Source organism: Canis lupus, chromosome 23 (genome assembly GCF_048164855.1).
Source record: "Canis lupus baileyi chromosome 23, mCanLup2.hap1, whole genome shotgun sequence".
Taxonomy (NCBI): Eukaryota; Metazoa; Chordata; class Mammalia; order Carnivora; family Canidae; genus Canis; species Canis lupus.
In genome coordinates this window covers 48913424-48933762 of record NC_132860.1, presented here as the reverse complement: position 1 = coordinate 48933762, position 20339 = coordinate 48913424, and the positions used below count along the sequence as shown (strand labels likewise).

The following is a 20339-nucleotide window of genomic DNA, read 5'->3' as shown; positions in this document are numbered from 1 at the left end:
ATCATGTTGTAAGTTCTTATTTGTCTTCATGTGACAAATTGAACAGGATTAGTGGAAGTGAAACAGCCATCATTCCTTTTATGTACTGCACACAATTTGGCTCAATTTTACTGTGTCCCTATAAGAAAAATTCCATTTCTGAAATAACTGAAAAGATTAATCCATTTAGAAATAATGAGTAGGAGGTTAGTGATTTTTCCAATCACACTTAAAATCCTGGTTAAACCAGTTTAAAATCTGGATCTAAAGGGAAAAGCACAAAAGTCAGTTCACATTTTAAAGAAAGATCTGTTAGCCTATCCCCATGGTTCATCTATCACCTAAGTACAGACATCTCCCTTGATATTTCTTGATTAACTCTCTCTCTTTCTTTCTCTCTATATATCTATATCTATATCTATATCTATATCTATCTATATCTATATAACTATATATAAACCATACATATATATGGTTTATATATAGTTATATAGTATATATGTATATATACATATACTTACATGTATATAGTTATATATACTTATATATATAGTTATATATGTATATATATAACTTTGCTCTTACAGAATATATCTTATCTGATATTTATCTGGTGTCTTCTTCAATATTATGTTAAACTGTCAGCTTTGAGCTATTTGATTCTTCTGACTGGTTTCTATCTATCTTTTTGCACATTGCATAGTACCACATATCATATCATATTGACAAGCATGCCACTTGACTTAGAAAATGCTAACTATCATTTCTGTTTGTAGACTAAAATGTTTCAGAGCCAAGGTTACACTGATGAAAAACAAAAGCATATACCAAAATATAATTGTATTTTATTCTGAAAGAGGACTTCACATTTATTAAAGAGAGAAATTAAATTTAACATAGAGAATCATGGATAGTCTCAAGGCAACTCATGAAATCCTCTGAAATAATATAGTATCCTAAAGCCCTTGCCAAAACTCATCATTTGACAATAAGGAGTTATATTTAGCTTTCTCTTTTGAAATATACTTAAACTCTCTTCTCCTACTGCTCAGGAAGTAAGAAGTCTCTCTTTTTTCTCCCTCCACCTCCTATGGCCTATAGAAGGAGATTCTGAGATACCGGGCTGCAAAGTAAGAGAAGATTAATGCATGAGAATCATTGGGAAAGAAGGCAGGGCATTCTTTTCATACAAATCTCCTACCATTTCTTTCCTCTGTAACAGTCTTTTAATAATTAATTAATTCGGTGTGAGAAAAACTTGTTTAATAGATATTAATTCCTAATCCATTGGACCTCATGGCAGGCTAGATTCTAGAATACAGTCAATCATAAATTACTTTCCAGGGAAATAGAGGTTTTGCCTATTGTAAAAATAATAAAACATCACAAGTGTTATGCCAAGTAAGTAGACACAAAATAGGGCATTGAGGCAAATTGCCTAGATAGTTGAGATTTCCTCCTAGGAGCTGAGTTAGATTATGAAGTGTATGTCATTTAAATATAAGTGAGAGGTAAGACATTTCATACTCATTAGAAATGAAATACAACAATTTTTGTTTATCTTCCTTACTCCACTGTAATCTAAAAGAAAAATTTTATCCTGTCCTACCCCAGTTTTTTTCTTAAGTATATAATCCTTTTCATGTGTAACATGGTGAATCATTTGAGGAAAAGTATCCTGTCACAAAAACTGGAGTCAGCATTACTTTTCACAAAAGTTATATAAAGGAATTGCTTTGAATTTTCAAATTGAGTGTGTAAGATGTGGAAAAAAATGGAAATACCTTTAGTAAGTAAATTAAAAATGACTGGACCTCAGGATGAGTTTGCCTTTCCTTGACAGTGGAGAAAACACTAATCAAGAGATGGTAGACAGGAGTGTTTGGTGATGAAATCCTTAGATAGGGATCCCTGGGTGGCGCAGCGGTTTAGCGCCTGCCTTTGGCCCAGGGCGCGATCCTGGAGACCTGGGATCGAATCCAACATCAGGCTCCTGTGCATGGAGCCTGTTTCTCCCTCTGCTTGTGTCTCTGCCTCTCTCGCTCTCTCTGTGTGACTATCATAAATAAATAAAAATTAAAAAAAAAAATCCCTAGATAGTGTAAGTTTTGTGGGGTGCTAAATCAGCACCAGACGACTAGAGATGTGGGAGTGCATCTTTGTCCATGCCCACGGAACAGAAGATGGTCACCTATAGATGACAAACTTTGAAGGTATGGACTAATGTCTTCTTTCTCCTCTAGATTTTTGGAATGCAAAAATTGAGATACTTTGATGAAATTGTGGAGTTATATTAATAATTAAAAGAATGTGACATATATCATAAACTTAAATTATACATGTAATAATTTTCTAAAATATTGACTATTTCCAAGAGTGAAAAAGTAAAATGTGTCCCAGACCTCATAATGTCATCTTACAAATTTATAAAAGTTTGTATTTTCAAGGTATAGACAAAGTCTAAGCCTTAAATATCTGGTAAATGACCTCATAGAACTGAAGAATGTTACGTGTTCCATGTAAGGAAACATCAGATTCAGTTTAATCTGCAAATTATTTGAATTGGTCATGAGTGCTGAGTGAAACACTGATTATATATTCTTGATAAGAAGTTAAAATGGACTGGAAATCAAATCCAACTTTCTCTCTCTAAAACAAAATAAATTAGACATAAAGGTTATATATTAGTAAGGAGATAACATAGGACTTCTACTCTGTGTCCTCTGATCTCTATCTAGTATTTAGTTCTTGATCCAAGTTGAGTTTAGAATACCAGCCTTCATGGGAACTTTACTCTCACCAGTCTTGATGCTACAGGTTTCTGAATGGGATAAAAAGTGTGCTTAAGAATTAAGAAAATGTGGAATATTGTTTTCAATACCCAAAGAGTCTCTAGCAAAAACAAGAGAAAAATAAGAGTCATTTCTATGACTACCTGCTATTCTTTGCTGATTTTGACATGGCAGATAAGTAAGTCAGGACTATTATCATAATAACATATGCAAACTTGAGAGTTTCTGGGAAGGTATAGAAGTTTGTAGGAATTTTAAATAAAAAACAAACACAGCTTATATTAATCATAGGATATCACCAGAGGAGGTCACCATAATTTATTCAGAAATTACTCATAAAGTGGCATTACTTTGGAAAATTCATTAACGTCTAAATAATAGTAATCTACTTGGCAGACTTCAGTTGGTGTCTCACAGTTTTTCTGACTAGAAATTGCTGAACCATGCTAAAACAAATTTTCAAAGATTGTCTATAAAATTACAGTGCCACATATTAATTTTCATGATAGATAAATGTATCAGACTGATGATAGATATATTTAAGCCTAATTAGCACAACTTTTCCCTTTGTTATCTAAGTAGGCTGAGTCCTAACATTCTCATTGTGGCTTGATAAGCATGGAATCAGTTCAATGGGTAAACGTTAACTGATCCTAAAGCTCATCTGAGTGTTTTTTAAATATATATATATTATATATTAATATACATATAATATATATAAATGGAAATAATAGTCCTGTCAAAAATAACTATAAACCCTAGACAAAAACAAAAGAAAACAAAAAAAGAAAGGAAATGTAAATGATTAAGGAAACTAGAAGATATTTATCTTGAAAGAAGGGAACAATGGCTGAGATCCACATTACAAAACACTCTTTAGAATACTATTTAGTTCTTGTGGTGGTAATTCAGATAGAGCTCAAAGAGAAAGCTTTATCTTCTTTGAAGCTGGGTTTTACCATCAACTAAAAATAAAAAGGAAAATCTCAGAGGAGTGATTAAAAAATAAAGCTTTAAAATCCTGTATGATAATTAATCACACAAAGAATGCAGTGTGAACAGTGATATATTGGAGCAGATTATTTTGCAATTATTTTTATTGAAATTAAGTTGTAGAATGCTTTGTGTTAAACTGTTAATGGTAATCCCCCAAGCAAGCAGTGACAAAATAATATAAAAATGCAGTAAAAGAAAAACAAAAAATAAAATAAAATGGTATAATAGAGAATATTGAAAGCAAGAGGAAATGATAATGGAGGAAAAAGGAACCAAAAGAAATAAAATGTATAGAAGACAAGTAAAAAATGGCAGAATAAACCATACTTATTTGATAATCATATCAAATACACATTTATTAAACACTCCAATCAAAAGACAGAATTGTCAGAATTTAAAAAGAAAATGATCCAGCTATAAAAGATACATATTTTACATTCATAGACTCAAATAAGAAGGAAGTAAAGGATGAAAAAGATTCATACCAGTCCTTCACAAATCAGGTGAGAGTACTTCCCAAGATATGCCATGAGGATTCCATTACTCTGATTCCATAATCAAATTAAAAACAAATAATAAGTACAATAAAGACCAGTATTCATTTTTAATATAGATGCAAAGTTCAGAAACATGAAAATGGATTGTGCATCAAGATCAAGTGGGATTTATACCAAGAATGCAAGTGTGTTTATTATATGAAAATCAAAGTGATACATGAAGGATACAAAACATGATCATCTCAATAGAGGAAAATGGAACAAAACAAAAAAAGACATTTAATAAAATTCAATACCCATCCATGACAAAACTTTCAATATGTCAGATATAAAAGAAATGTACCTCAATATAACAAAGATCATATATGGCAAGACCAAAGCTTTTCCTTTATGATCAGAAACGAAACAAGAATACCTACTCTTGCCACTTTTTTTTTTTTTTTTTTTTTTTTTTTGCCACTTCTTTTTAACACAGTACTGGAAATCCTAGTCAGAGCAATTAAGCAAGACTATATCTCACTCTTAAAAAAAAAATCCCCTTGCAAAAATAAGTTGTGTTTCTAAACACATGAATCATCTGAAAAAGAAATTAATAAAACAATCTCATTGGCAATGTCATAAAAAAGAATAACACTTATTAATCAAGGTATAAATTTAACCAAGAAATTATATACTGAAAATGACAAAACATCCATGAAAGATATCGTGTTCATGGATTAGAAGAATTAATATTGTTAAAGTGTCTATACAATTCAGAATGACCTTTGAATTCAGTGCAATCCCTATAAAAATTCCAATGGTGTGGTGCAACTGGGTGGCTCATAGGTTGAGTACCTGCCATCAACTCAGATGGTGATCCTGGTGCTCTGGTATAGAGTCCCCATTAGGTTCCCCACAGGAAGCCTGTTTCTCCCTCTGCCTATGTCTGCCTCTCTCCCTGTTTCTCATGAGTAAATAAATAAAATCTTTAAAAAAATTCCAATAATGCTTTTCATAGAAACAGAAAAAGCACTCCTAAAATTTGTATGAAACTAAAAGATCCCAACTAGCTAAAGCAATCTTGACAAAGAACAACAAAGCTAGAGAACTAACACTTCCCGATTTCAAATTATATTACTAAATCTTATAAAGAACTCTTATAACTCAATAATAAAACAATACTTTATCAAAAAATGGCAAGGAACCTCAATAGACATTTTCTAAAGAGGACCTTCAAAGGGCCAGAAGGTATATATATGAAAAGGTTCTCAACATTACTAATCATCAGCTAAGTACAAACTAATACCACAATGAGAAATCACCTCAAACCTTTAGGTGACTATTATCAAAATTAAAAGATAACAAGTATTGGCAAAGAGAAAAGAGTACACTTTGGGATGTATAACGAAAATATGGAATATATATATATACAATGGAGTATTATGTATTCTAAAAATAGAAGGCAATTCAGCTATTTGCAAAAATCTGAATGGACCTTGAGGATATATTATGCTAAGTGAGATAAACCAAACACAAAAAGAAATACTGCATGATTTCACTTACATGTGGAATCTAAGAAAGTTGAACTTAGAGAAACAGAGGGCTGAGAGGTAAGGGGAGTGGGGAAATGATAGTCAAAGGGCACAAACTTTCTGTTATAAGATGAATAAATTCTGAATATCTACTGTACAACATGGTAACTCTAATTAATAACATTGTATTGTATTGTATACACGAAATTTGCTGAAAGTAGATCTTAAGTGTTCTTTCCATATACGCATATGCAAAAAGGTAATTATGTGAGGTGATGGATATGTTAGTTAGCTTACTTGTAATAATTTCACAATGTATATGCATATCAAATCACATTTTATACCTTAAATATATATAATTTTTATTTGTCAATTATACTTATTAAAAACTGGGAAAAAGAAAAAGGACAAAACCACTGATCATCTCAATTGGCACAGAAAGAGCATGTGACAAAATTCAATATACTTTCAAGATTTAAAAAAGGACAACTAAAGAAACTAGGAATAGAAATGAACTTCATCAAGCTGATAAATAGCATCTACAAAATTTTACAACTAGAATCCTATGTAAGAGTAAAAGACTACAAGCTTTTCACTTAAGATCAGAAACAAAACTAGGACACTTATTCTCACCACTTGTATTCAACATTGTATTGCAAGATATACACGGGGTAATTGAGGAAGAAAAAATTAGTAAAAGTATACAGAATTATCATTCTGGATCAAGAATAGCTATCTCTAGATGGCATAACCTTATGCATAGAAAATTCTAAGAAATATATATATATAAAAAAGAAAACCATATCTGGGGGCATCACAATGCCAGATTTCAGGTTGTACTACAAAGCTGTGGTCATCAAGACAGTGTGGTACTGGCACAAAAACAGACACATAGATCAATGGAACAGAATAGAGAACCCAGAAGTGGACCCTGAACTTTATGGTCAACTAATATTCGATAAAGGAGGAAAGACTATCCACTGGAAGAAAGACAGTCTCTTCAATAAATGGTGCTGGGAAAATTGGACATCCACATGCAGAAGAATGAAACTAGACCACTCTCTTTCACCATACACAAAGATAAACTCAAAATGGATGAAAGATCTAAATGTGAGACAAGATTCCATCAAAATCCTAGAGAAGAACACAGGCAACACCCTTTTTGAACTCGGCCACAGTAACTTCTTGCAAGATACATCCACGAAGGCAAAAGAAACAAAAGCAAAAATGAACTATTGGGACTTCATCAAGATAAGAAGCTTTTGCACAGCAAAGGATACAGTCAACAAAACTCAAAGACAACCTACAGAATGGGAGAAGATATTTGCAAATGACATATCAGATAAAGGGCTAGTTTCCCAGATCTATAAAGAACTTATTAAACTCAACACCAAAGAAACAAACAATCCAATCATGAAATGGGCAAAAGACATGAACAGAAATCTCACAGAGGAAGACATAGACATGGCCAACATGCATATGAGAAAATGCTCTGCATCACTTGCCATCAGGGAAATACAAATCAAAACCACAATGAGATACCACCTCACACCGGTGAGAATGGGGCAAATTAACAAGGCAGGAAACAACAAATGTTGGAGGGGATGCGGAGAAAAGGGAACCCTCTTACACTGTTGGTGGGAATGTGAACTGGTGCAGCCACTCTGGAAAACTGTGTGGAGGTTCCTCAAAGAGTTAAAAATAGACCTGCCCTACGACCCAGCAATTGCACTATTGGGGATTTACCCCAAAGATACAGATGCAGTGAAACGCCGGGACACCTGCACCCCGATGTTTATAGCAGCAATGGCCACCATAGCCAAACTGTGGAAGGAGCCTCGGTGTCCAACGAAAGATGAATGGATAAAGAAGATGTGGTTTATGTATACAATGGAATATTACTCAGCTATTAGAATGACAAATACCCACCATTTGCTTCAACGTGGATGGAACTGGAGGGTATTATGCTGAGTGAAGTAAGTCAATTGGAGAAGGACAAACATTATATGTTCTCATTCATTTGGGGAATATAAATAATAGTGAAAGGGAATATAAGGGAAGGGAGAAGAAATGTGTGGGAAATATCAGAAAGGGAGACAGAACGTAAAGACTGCTAATTCTGGGAAACGAACTAGGGGTGGTAGAAGGGGAGGAGGGCGGGGGGTGGGAGTGAATGGGTGACGGGCACTGGGGGTTATTCTGTATGTTAGTAAATTGAACACCAATAAAAAATTAAAAAAAAAAGAAATATATATATGTACACACCCATATTATTAAAACTAATAAATTACAAATTATGTAGTTAATATGGAAATACTTGCCCAGTTTGTCTACAATTTATTTTTTATTTTTTTTGTCTACAATTTAAATGTAATACTTATAAAATATTTTTTTTCTGCAGAAATTATAAGCTATTATTTAAATAAATATGAAAATGCAGAATAGCCAAAGCAATCTTGAAAAAGAACAAAGGTGGAGGACTTAGATATATATTTAAATTTTGAAACCTACTGCAAGGCTACAGTAATCATGATATTATGGTACTGGAAATAAGATGGACAAATCAATGGGATAGAATTGAGAGTTCAGAAATAAATCCTATATGGTCATTTAAATCATTTATGGTCAAATTATTTAAGGTCGATTGAATTTTAGCTAGGATGCCAAGGCAATTCAATTGCAAGGAATGATAGTCTTTTCCACTAAGGGTTCTGTGTAAAATGGATATCCACATGGAAAAGAGTGGATTAAGACCCCTGCTTCCCATCATAAACAAAAATGAACTCACAGTGATTCATAAAACTAAGCACAAGAGCTAAACCTATTAAAATCTTAGAAGAAAACACAAATAAATCTTCTGACCTGAATCAATGCAATGGCCTTAGATATGATAACAAAAAAACACACATAAAATAACAAATCATAACAAAAAAGCTAGATAAATTGGATTTCCTTAAAATTAAAATGTTTTTGAAAATTAAAAACAATGGAAGGAAGAAGATATCAAATGTCATGTTATGCATGGTGAAGAAAAATTGTCTACAACTCTTTGCAAATAGACCAAAAAATAACATGAAAGAGTAATTTCTGGTCATTTTACTAATTTTCTTTCTTTACATACACTCTTAATTTATGCTAACTCACCATTTCCCCCACTCTTCCACTGAAGTTTCCTTTTCTATCTACATCATCTACAATCTTTATTGTTAAACTCAACATTCCTTTTTACTTCTTATCTTGCTTGACTTCATAGCAACATTTGACAACTTTGATGCTCCCTAATTATTAAAACATTTTTACTCTGGAGTTCCATAATACCACACTTCTTAGTTCCTGTTTTTACTTCTCAGTAGATTTTATAGATTTACCTCCATACATACCTTTCTAAACATTTAAGGGGCAAGGCTTAGTCCTAGATTCTCACTTCACAACTGGAGGGCACATTGCTTTCCCTTTTTTCAAAATCTTCAGGGCACATCTATGGCCAGTTTTTTACACTAAAACATTAAACCTTGACTTGTCCTGGGGAAAACTGTCAGGACCCATCTCCAGCAAGAAAATCCTTAAATGTTCATAATCTGGAGATAAACCTGGTAAGGAAAATCTGCTGAGGTCTTTGATCCTCAGATTAACAAAGTCATTCAAATCTTGACAGTATGTCAGATCACATACACTGAGAAAGGATATTACAAATAAAACAAGAAGAATCAAAGAAAGTGGCAGAGTAGGAGGACCCTAGGCCCCTCTTGCCCCACAAACACAACTAGATAACCATCAGATCATCCTAAATACCCCCTAAATTGACCTGAAGTCTGGGAGAATAGACTCTATAACTGAAGGGAGAAAAGAGCTCACAGTGAAGAATTAGAAAGTGTGGAGACATAGTTTAAGGGAGAAACACATCATGGGTGCCATGGAGGGGAGGGAGCCATGGTCACAGAGAAGGAACAAGAAAGAAGGAAGCACACAGGGGAACCCACAAAGAGAACATTTCCCTAAAGTCATTGGCTTGGGAAATGAAAGGGGCAGAGTTTCATCAGTTGTAAAGGTCAGTGGGCTTGTCTGGGATAGAGCCCTGAGGGTGCTGACTTGCTTCTTGATGGAGCACAGACAAACAACCCACACTGTGTCTGGAGAAAAGTGAAATGTCCGAGGCACTCAGGGGAGGTTATTGGCTTGTCTTGGAGACCTTCCCTGGGGGGGCAACATTCACAGAGATGAATCTTCAGGAACTGAGGAATGAACCAAAGCCATTTCCCTCCCTTACCCTCATCATAAACACAGAGGCACCTGTGGGAGTCAGTTCAACACCCACACTGGCTTATACCAAGACCCACACCTCTGTTCTGGCAGGACTGCTTTTCTTGGTCAAGCTTGCCTCAGTTCCAGAGTGGTAGGCCCTTTCCCCAGAAGACCAGTGTGGGCCCCTCCCCACAGCATGTCCCTCAAGCCTAGGATTTTAAAAGTCAGAAGGCTTGGCTGGGATTGATCCAGGAGGGCTCCTGGAGAGAAGGCAGACAAACAACCCAGGGACATACAATATGGAGACAGTGATCTGAAAAACACCTGGGGCACACAGTGGAGAGATTATTCCCTATTCTAGGAGAACTTTCTTAAGAGGCAGCATTCAGGGAAACACCTCTCTGTGAATAAAGAAGCTGGTTGGTGCCATTTCCCTTGTCTGCACCTCCACATAAACAGAATCACCTGAGGGGAGCAGCTCAGCCCTGATACTGGCTGCCTAACCCATTTATTCTAAGCCCCATCCCCATGGTCTGAATGGACTTCCATTCTCTGTCAAGTTTGTTTTAGCTCTAGTAGGGCAAGCCCCTTCCCCCAGAAGACTGGCTGGCACAAACCCCTGCCCACGCCATGTCTCCTAACCCAGAGTTCTGCAGGGCCTCAGTTCTGGTGGAATTGGTGCTAGAGCATATCTAGTTAAAACTCATCACATTCAGGCCAGGGACCAAACACGGACCACAGCATGCAGGGAGAGCCTCTGTAAACAATTGGCCTGAAGGAAGAACACCCAAAACACAACAGCAGAGTGCTTGCAGCACACACTGGAGACACCCCTAAAACACCAGACCCTGTGTACTACATGAACTCTTCTTCATAAGGCCTTTACTTTCAGAAGAGGAAGACATAAATGGCTTTTCTAACACAAAGAAGAAGGCAGAGACTCAGACAAAATGCCAAGATGGTAGAAATTATCTCAAATGAAAGAATAAGGGAAGGCCATGGCCGGATATCTAAGTGAAACATATGTAAGTAACATGCCTGATGGAGAATTTAAAGTAGAAATCATAAGGATACTCACTGAGCTTGAGAAAAGAATAGAAGACATCAGAGACCTTTACCACAGGGATAAAAGAGTTTAAAAAGAATCAATCAGAGATGAAGAATGCAATAAAGGAGATTGGAAACAGACTTGATGCAATGAAGAGAGGACTGGAAGAAGCAGAAGTAAGAATTAGTGACATAGAAGACCAAATAACAATAAATAAATAAATAAATAAACTGAACAAAAAAAGAGAAAGAATTATAGAACGTGAGAATTGATTTAAGGAACTCAATGACTTCATCATATGTAATAACATTTTTATTATAGGAGTGCCAGAGGAAGAAGAGAGAGAAAGGGGAGTAGAAAATTTATATCAAGAAATAATAACAGAAAGCTTCCCTAATCTGAAGAAGGAAATAGACATCCAGATCAAGAAGACATAGAGAACTCACATCAAAATCAACAAAAGCATGGCAACACCAACACATATTGTAATTAAATTTGCAAAGTATAGTGATAAAGGAAAAACTTAAAAGCAGCAAGACAAAAGAACTCTTTAACTTAAAAGAGAAAATCTATAATGTTAGTTGGAGATTCCTCAACAGAAATTTGGGAAGCCAGAAGGGAGTAGCATGATATATTCAAAGTGCTGAAGGGAAAAAAAATATGCAGCCAAGTATATTCTATCTAGAAAAGAACAGAAGGAGAGGTAAAGAGTTTCCCAGAACCAAAAGCTAAAGGAGTTCATGACCACTAAATCAGCCCTGCAAGAATATATATACATCATATATAAATATGTACATAAATATATATATTTAAAGATTTTACTTATTTATTCATCAGACACACACACACACACACACACACAGAGGCAGAGACACAGGCAGAGGAAGAAACAGTCTCCTCACAGGGAGCCTGATGTGGGACTCGATCCCAGGACTCCAGGATCATGCCCTGGGCCAAAGGCAGAGGCTCAACCACTGAGCCACCCAGGCGTCCCCCCTGCAAGACATTAAAGGGGCCTCTTTGAATGCAAAAGAGATAAAGACAAGAAAGGATCAGAGAATACCTCCAGAAACAATGACAAAACAAGTAATAAAATGACAATAAATACATACCTCTCAATAATTACTTTGAATATAAGTGGAATAAATGCTCTAATCAAAAGATACAGGATATCAGAATAAACACACAACCAAAAAAACAATGGAAGACCTGTCTGTATGCTGCCTACAAGAGAGACATTTTAGACCTAAAGACACATGTGGATTGAAAGGGGTAGAGAAACTTTTATCACACAAATGTTTGTCAAAAGAAAGTTGCAATACATATATCATAAAAACTAGACATTATTATTTTCTTTTTGTTCTTGTTTTTATCCTGCTTTGGTATCAGGTTAGTACTGGCCTTTTGGAATGATTTTAAATTTATTTTTTATCCATTATTTGTAAGACTTTGATTAAGATTGTCATTTATTTATTTATTTATTTATTTATATTTATTTATTTATTTATTTATTTATTTATTTATTTATTTATTTTAAGTTTGTTAGAATTCCCCAATGAAACCATGTGCTCTTGGGCTTTTCTGTGTTGGGAGATTTTTGATTCCTAATTCAAATTTCTTTTTTTCTTTTTTTTACATTTTTTAAATTTAAAATAAATTTGTCAACATATAGTATCACCCAGTGTTCATCCCACCAGGTGCCCTCCTCACTGCCCATCACCCAGTTACCCCAACCTCCACCCACCTCCCCTTCAACAACCCTTTGTTTGTTTCCCAGAGTTAGGAGTCTCTCATGGTTTGTCCCCCTGTCTAATTTTTCCCACTCATTTTCCCTCCTTTCCCCTATAAACCCATTTACTATTTCTTATATTCCCCGTATGAGTGAGACCATCTGATGATTGTCCTTCTGATTGGCTTACTTCACTCAGCATAATCCTTCCAATACCATCCACCTCAAAGCAAATGTTTGCTATCCATTCTTTCTGATAGCTGAGTAATATTCCTTTGTATATATAGACCACATCATCTTTATCCATTCATCTGTCAATGGAAACCGAGGCTCCTCCCACAGTTTGGCTATTGTGGACATTGCTGCTGTGAACATTGAGGGGCAAGTGTCCCGGCGTTTCACTCCATCTGTATCTTTGGGGTAAGTACCAAATAGTGCAATTGCTGGGTCCTAGCGTAGCTCTATTTTTAACTTTTTGAGGAGCCTCCACGCAGTTTTCCAGAGTGGCTGCACCAGTTCATATTCCCACCAACAGTGCAAGAGGGTTCCCCTTTTTCCACATCCTCTCCCACATTTGTTGTTTCCTGCCTTGTTAATTTCCCCCATTCTCACTGGTGTGAGGTGGGATCTCATTGTGGTTTTGACTTGAATTTCCCTGATGGCAAGTGATGCCGAGCATTTTCTCATGTGCTTGTTGGCCAGGTGTATGTCTTCTTTGGAGAAATTTTTGTTCATGTCACCTGCCCATTTCATGATTGGATTGTTTGTTTCTTGGGTGTTGAGTTTGATAAGTTCTTACAGATCTCGGATACTAGCCCTTTATATGATATGTCATTTGCAAATATCTTCTCCCATTCTGTAGGTTGTCTTTCAGTTTTGTTGCCTGCTTCCTGTGCTGCGCAGAAGCTTTTTATCCTGATTAAGCCCAATAGTTCATTTTTGCTTTTGTTTCCCTTGCCTTCATAGATGTATCTTGCAAGAAGTTATTATGGCCAAGCTCAAAAATGGTGTTGCCTGTGTTCTCCTCTAGGATTTTGATGGATTCTTGTCTCACATTTAGATCTTTCATCCATTTTGAGTTTGTCTTGGTGTATGGTGTAAAAGAATGGTCTAGTTTCATTCTTCTGCATGTGACTGTCCAATTTTCCCAGCACCATTTCCTGAAGAGACTGTCCTTTTTCAGTGGATAGTCCTTCCTGCTTTGTCAAATATTAGTTGACCATAGAGTTGAGGACCCATTTCTGGGTTCTTTATTTTGTTCCGTTGATCTATGTGTCTGTTTTTGTGCAGGTATCACACTGTCTTGATGATCACAGCTTTGTAGTACAACTTGAAATCTGGCATTGTGATGCCCCCCAAATTGATTTTCTTTTTCAATATTCCCATGGCTATTAGAGTTATTTTCTGATTCCATATGAATCTTAAGATATTTGTTCCAACTCTGTGAAGAAAATCCATGGTATGTTGATAAGGATTGCAGTAAATGTGTACAATGCCCAGGGTAGCATAGACTTTTTCACAATAATTATTCTTCCAATCCATGAGCATGGAATATTTTTCCATCAGTTTGTGTCTTCTTCAATTTCTTTCAGTAGTGTTCTGTAGCTTTTAGGGTATAGATCCTCTACATCTTTGGTTAGGTTTATTCTTAAGTATCTTATGTTTTGGGTCCAATTGTAAATGGGATTGGCTCCTTAATTTCTCTTTCTTCAGTCTCACTGTTAGTGTATAGAAATGCCACTGATTTCTGGAAGTTGATTTTGTATCCTGCCACATGGCTGAATTGCTGTATGAGTTCTAGCAATCTTGGGGTGGAGTCTTTTCGGTTTCTATGTACAGTATTATGTCATCTGTAAAGAGGGAGAGTTTGACTTCTTCTTTGCCAATTTGAATGCCTCTTATTTCTTTTTGTTGTCTGATTGCTGAGGCTAGGACTTCCAGTACTATGTTGAATAGCAGTGGTGAGAGTGGACATCCCTGTCTTGTTCCTGATCTTAGGGGAAAGGCTCCCAGTGTTTTCCCATTGAGAATGATATTTGCTGTGGGCTTTTCATAGATGGCTTTTAAGATTCTGAGGAATGTCCCCTCTATCCCTACACTCTGAAGAGTTTAAATCAGGAATGGTTACTGTATTTTGTCAAATGCTTTCTCTGCATCTATTGAGAGGATCCTATGGTTCTTGTTTTTTTCTTTTGTTGATGTGATGAATCACACTGATTGTTTTCTGAGTCTTGAACCAACCTTGTATCCCGGGGATAAATCCCACTTGGTCATGGTGAATAATCCTCTTAATGTATTGTTGGATCCTATTGCCTAGTATCTTGGTGAGAATTTTTGCATCCGTGTTCATGAAGGATATTGGTCTATAATTCTTTTTCTTTTGAGACATATCTTGGTCTGCTGTTTGATTTCTTATTTAGCTCATTTCTTGTGAGGTAGTGTTTTGTTTAATATTTATGTATTAGATTTCCCTGCTATGTTTCATTGTCATTCTTTAGTTTTGTACCATTGTGTTTGGAAAATATACTTATCATAATTTCAGTCTTCTTACATTTGTAATATTTGTTATGCTTCATTATGTGATTTAACCAGGGAATTCTGTATGTACTTAAAGAAAATGTGTATTCTGTTTTTCTTAATGTTTTATTTATATCTTTTAGAACCATATATTCTGAAGCATGCTTCAAATAAAACATGTTCTTTTTTAAAAAAAAATATTTTATTTATTTATTCATGAGAGACAGAAAGAGAGAGATGCAGAGATACAGGCAGAGGGAGAAGCAGGCTCCATGCTGGGAGCCGGATGTGGAACTTGATCTCAGAAATCTAGGATCACACCCTAAGCCAAAGGAAGATGCTCAACCGCTGAGCCTCCCAGGCTTCCCTAAAGCATGTTCTTGTTGAAAATAATAATAATAATGTTAAATGAGGGTACTTGTTTTAAACAAAGCATAAATGAAGTTATTGGTGGAGGGTGGGTGAAATAGGTGAGCGGGATTAAGAGCATGCTTATCATGATGAACACTAAAAATGGATTATAGAACTGTTAAATCACTATATTGTACACCTGAAACTAGTATAACACTTTATGTTAACTATACTGGAATTAAAATTAAAAACAGTAAAAATAAACATAAATAAAAACAAAATACCTTTACCTATATTTAGGGTTAAAAATAAACTGTCTTTAGTATATTTTACCATACACACATATTATGGTTACTATCTATTAGTAGCAAATTGCATCAATTATATCTGTTTTTATAACTGATAACATGTGTGTTGAGTATGTAGAGATATGGTAAAATATATGCTGACTTGTATTTTTGTGTCCAAAGCAGTTTTTTCTAAGTTATTGATGTTCTGAGAGCCTCAATAAAGATTAAAACAAAATAAAACAATATGAATAAATGGTCTCTTGTATTCTCAGAATATGTAGAAACAAAATAGTTATTACTTTCATGTTTTCATTTAATGTTATACAATACTGCCATTGTTTAAATCAACATAGCAAATGGATATTCTGGATGTCTATTGCTGCCAAGTCTTCTCATGTTGAAATTTTTATATGCATTAATTGGATTCCTCATTCAACTCAGAAATTATATGTAAATTCAGAAAATGTTTGTTACCAATAAGCACAATAGGTTATTAAATTGATTATTTTGAATGGCCAATAGTCTTAATTAAAGCCGATTGCTCATTTTCACCCAAATGGTTATGTTTTGTTGTTATACATGAAGAGATTTTTGTATAGGTTTTTATTTATTTTATGAAGCTTGGCAAACAAAATAACTCTGTTTTTGGAAATTAATATTCAACATATAACATGTTCAATATACTTAATAAATAATATCACAAAATATGCCTGGATTTATTTGAAATATCTATTTATGTGAGGATAAATAAGTTTTATAATCCTACAGAATCTTAAAAAGAGTAAATACAAAGTAACATTATTTCCTAATGTAGAAACAATCATGGAATAAAATATAACATTATGTTCTATATTGTAAAATTTTCTTTAAAACTCTATTCACTTAATAGCATACTCAATTTTATGATAATGTTTGTGTCTTATGGATAAAATTAATCTGCATGGCTGCTTAGTTTTATTCAAAATAATAACAACAACTCAAATCCAGTATATTTGATTAGCACTGCATTCGATTAAATGAGTTTGAATTTAAAATTAATGTTCTCAAGATTTCATTGGCTAATATTTACTACAATATGGTTCTGATATTTATAGCTATCTTAATAAATTGTGTAAGTAAGTATATATTTGTATTTGTCCAACATTTAAATTGTCTAATACTGTAAGGATCCAGGAGAAGTTATATAACTTGCTCAGCTTATAAAGTTGGTTATTATCTGAAATGTGATAAGAATCCAAGATCTTTGGAAGCCTTGGTGGCTCAGCAGTTTAGCATCTGCCTTTGGCTCAGGTCATGATCCCAGGGTTCTGGGATCAAGTCCCACATTAGGCTTCCCGCAGAAAGCCTCCTTCTCCCTCTGCCTATGTCTCTGCCTCTCTTTCTGTGTCTCTCATAAATAAATAAAAATAAAATCTTAAAAAAAAGAATCCAAGATCTTTGCCATCTTTTAAGTTATCCTTCAGTTATGCTATCTTTCTATGTGTTTGTTTTGCAATTAATGTTAGATTGAAAGTGTTCTCCAAAAAAGTCTGCATATTGCACTCCAACAAAAGTATTATTTAATTACTTTACTAGTCTTACCATGGTGCATCTTTTGGCTTTATGGATAATCAAATCAAGTCTGAGAAGGTCTGTAGTACAGATAGAAAATTTATTCATTCATGAAGTACACGTAGCATTTAACTATGTTAGATGTATTTTATCAAATATAAGGTAGTGCATTTTGAGTAATATACATTCATTATGCCATTTAATCCATTGTAAATATTATAATCCATTTCATGTGTAGCTCTCTCCCATGACATTACCACTAGAGTATTACCAGTTTAGAAAAAAAAAAAAATCCTTCTGCCACCAGAGTTTTGATTTCTAATTTGAAGTTTGTCTTAGGAAGTCTCCTTAAACAATCTCTTCTTAAACATTTTATCTATCTATCATCTATCTATCTATCATCTATCTATCTATCTATCTATCTATCTATCTATCATCATATATCTATTATCTATCTATCTATCTATCATCTATCTATCATCTATCTATCATCTATTTATTTATTTATTTATAAGATTGTTTTTATTTATTCATGAGTTTTATTCACAACTAGAAGCAAGCTCCTTGCAGGGATCCTGATGCTGGACTGGATCCCAGGACCCTGGGACCATGGCCTGAGCCAAAGACAGACACTCAAACCACCAAGCCCCCTTTCTTAAACATTTTAAACAATTTTAATACTGTAACAAATAGCACATCTATTATTCTATAAATTAACTACTTAAAAGTTCAAAGATTTTAATACAAAACTAAGGTAAGTGGTCTCAAGCTGGATTTGTTTAACAAATGAAGAAGTTGAAAAACAGAACTGATTAATCTTGAAGACAATGGGAAACTCCCATAGAGACCAAACTCCACACTCTCACCATAGTGACCTACAAGGCCTCTCTGAGAGGTTGCTGCTCCTTTTTCCATCCTCACTTTGTACTACATTTCAAAATGCTTTTTCCTTCAGCTTCAGCCACAAAGTCCAATTTTAGCTCCTGAGAAGTGTTAAATTTTTCCTGTAGTAGAAAATTTCATTTTCTTTTATCTTTTCCTTTCCTTTCTGCTTATCTTTGAGTGTGAGCTTAAATGTCACTTCCACTGAAAGTCTCTAATCTAAATGAATCCTTCTTGTTATATTTCATGTCACCACACACATCTCTTTTATTAGAGAAATCTGTGTGCATATATAATTTATTTATTCATATAATTGCTTTTTAATGTTTGTTTAACCCATAGATTACAAGTACTGTGATGGCAGGAAATTTACCACTCATGAAGCTTTTACATGTGGTAGCATGTATCTACTTTTTAGTATTCTAGGACATAACTATGGCTACAACGAATAGTGGAATCCACTGCTTAATTCTGTTATTTCTCTTGCTAACATTTAAAATTTTTTCAGTGCTTAGATTTCAGTTCACCTGTTTAGTAAAACTATGTTATATCTTATCTCTGAACATATGCCACAAATCATATCAAATTGTGTACTCTGAAATAACACATTTCACACAGTTTAACTACTTAATAACTAGGTAATTCTCATTTGTATCTCATGTCCTATACTTAAAGTAATTATATGTTGTATTTCTAGTGGAAAGTAATGTTTGAATACTTGATGTATAGACACTTCATATTATAGTAACATACCTCCTTTTGTTTTCTACATTTGTCATGAAAAGTTTCAGTTTATTTCACTGATCCTTTTGTATCTATATGCAGTTGAGGAGGTAATAAATCCAGGTATGACAGATGCCCAGAAATAAGTTAACATGAAATAATCAACTGGAAATTTTAAGTTCACATTATCTTTTAAAAAATTGAATATTTGGTACTATATGAAAATGTTAGAAATAACAAGCACAATTTTTCACTTTTATTTAATCTAAGTTCATTATTAAAAATAGCTAATTGGAGGGATGCCTGGGTGACTCAGTGGTGGAGCATCTGCCTTTGGCTTTGGTTGTGATCCTGGGGTCCTGGATCGAGTCCTGCATCAGGATCCCCACAAGGAGCCTGCTTATTTCCCCTGCCCATATCTCTACCTCTCTCTTTATGTATCTCATGAATAAATAAATAAATAAAATATTTTTAAAAATAAAAATAGCTAATTGTATTGCATGACAATGAGAAAAAAGTGAATTGTTTAGAGACTAAAATATTCTCAAAATGTAATTTTTATATCTTTTTATTAAATGAGATGAAACTTCCAGATTTCACTCCTTTAATGTATGTTATTCAGAAAATTAGAACAGCCCTTTAACTTGGTCTTTCATTCTCCAGCTCCTGTTCCTATATATAACTTTAATTAGTTAAACTGTATTTAACTTTACTAGTTTTTAAAAGCATAAAAAAAGTCATATGCCTTCATCAGAAAGCAGTCTCTATTGAAGATGAGGGAATGTAATTAGTAATCAGAATTTACTACTTCTTAAAAAAAAAGGCTGCTTTTAGTTTCATAAAGTTTGTAAAGTGTTTAGTAAAGACATTGTCAATCATGTATAGATGCTCCTTTAAAAAATATATTTAAAAAAAAAATAAAAAATATATTTTAGCATTCCCAAAGTGTATATTATGGTGCACAACATGAAGAAAAGGATTCAATGTCAATGTTACAATCCACTAAAAACTATGGAGTACTTTTTGAACTTATGTGAGAGATTTGTCAAGAAATATCTGTCCAGAGGAAAAGAATAGGGGCAAGAGACCAGGAGAAAACTATCAAAAGAAAAATGTTTATCAGTTTAAAAGAGAAAAGAAGAAGTTATAATAAAAAAAGAGATGAAATCCTCTTTTTGCCATGGTAGCCTCTTTCATTTCAATAATTTCTTTCTTCCCAGGTATTTTTATT

General features: G+C 34.1%; 1 pseudogene; it reads left to right on the top strand.

Annotated features, from left to right (window-relative positions):
- The first annotated feature begins 11172 nt into the window (after positions 1-11172).
- The window catches only part of LOC140615348 (protein Jade-1 pseudogene), a 39336-nt pseudogene continuing 30169 nt past the window's right edge, over positions 11173-20339 (top strand).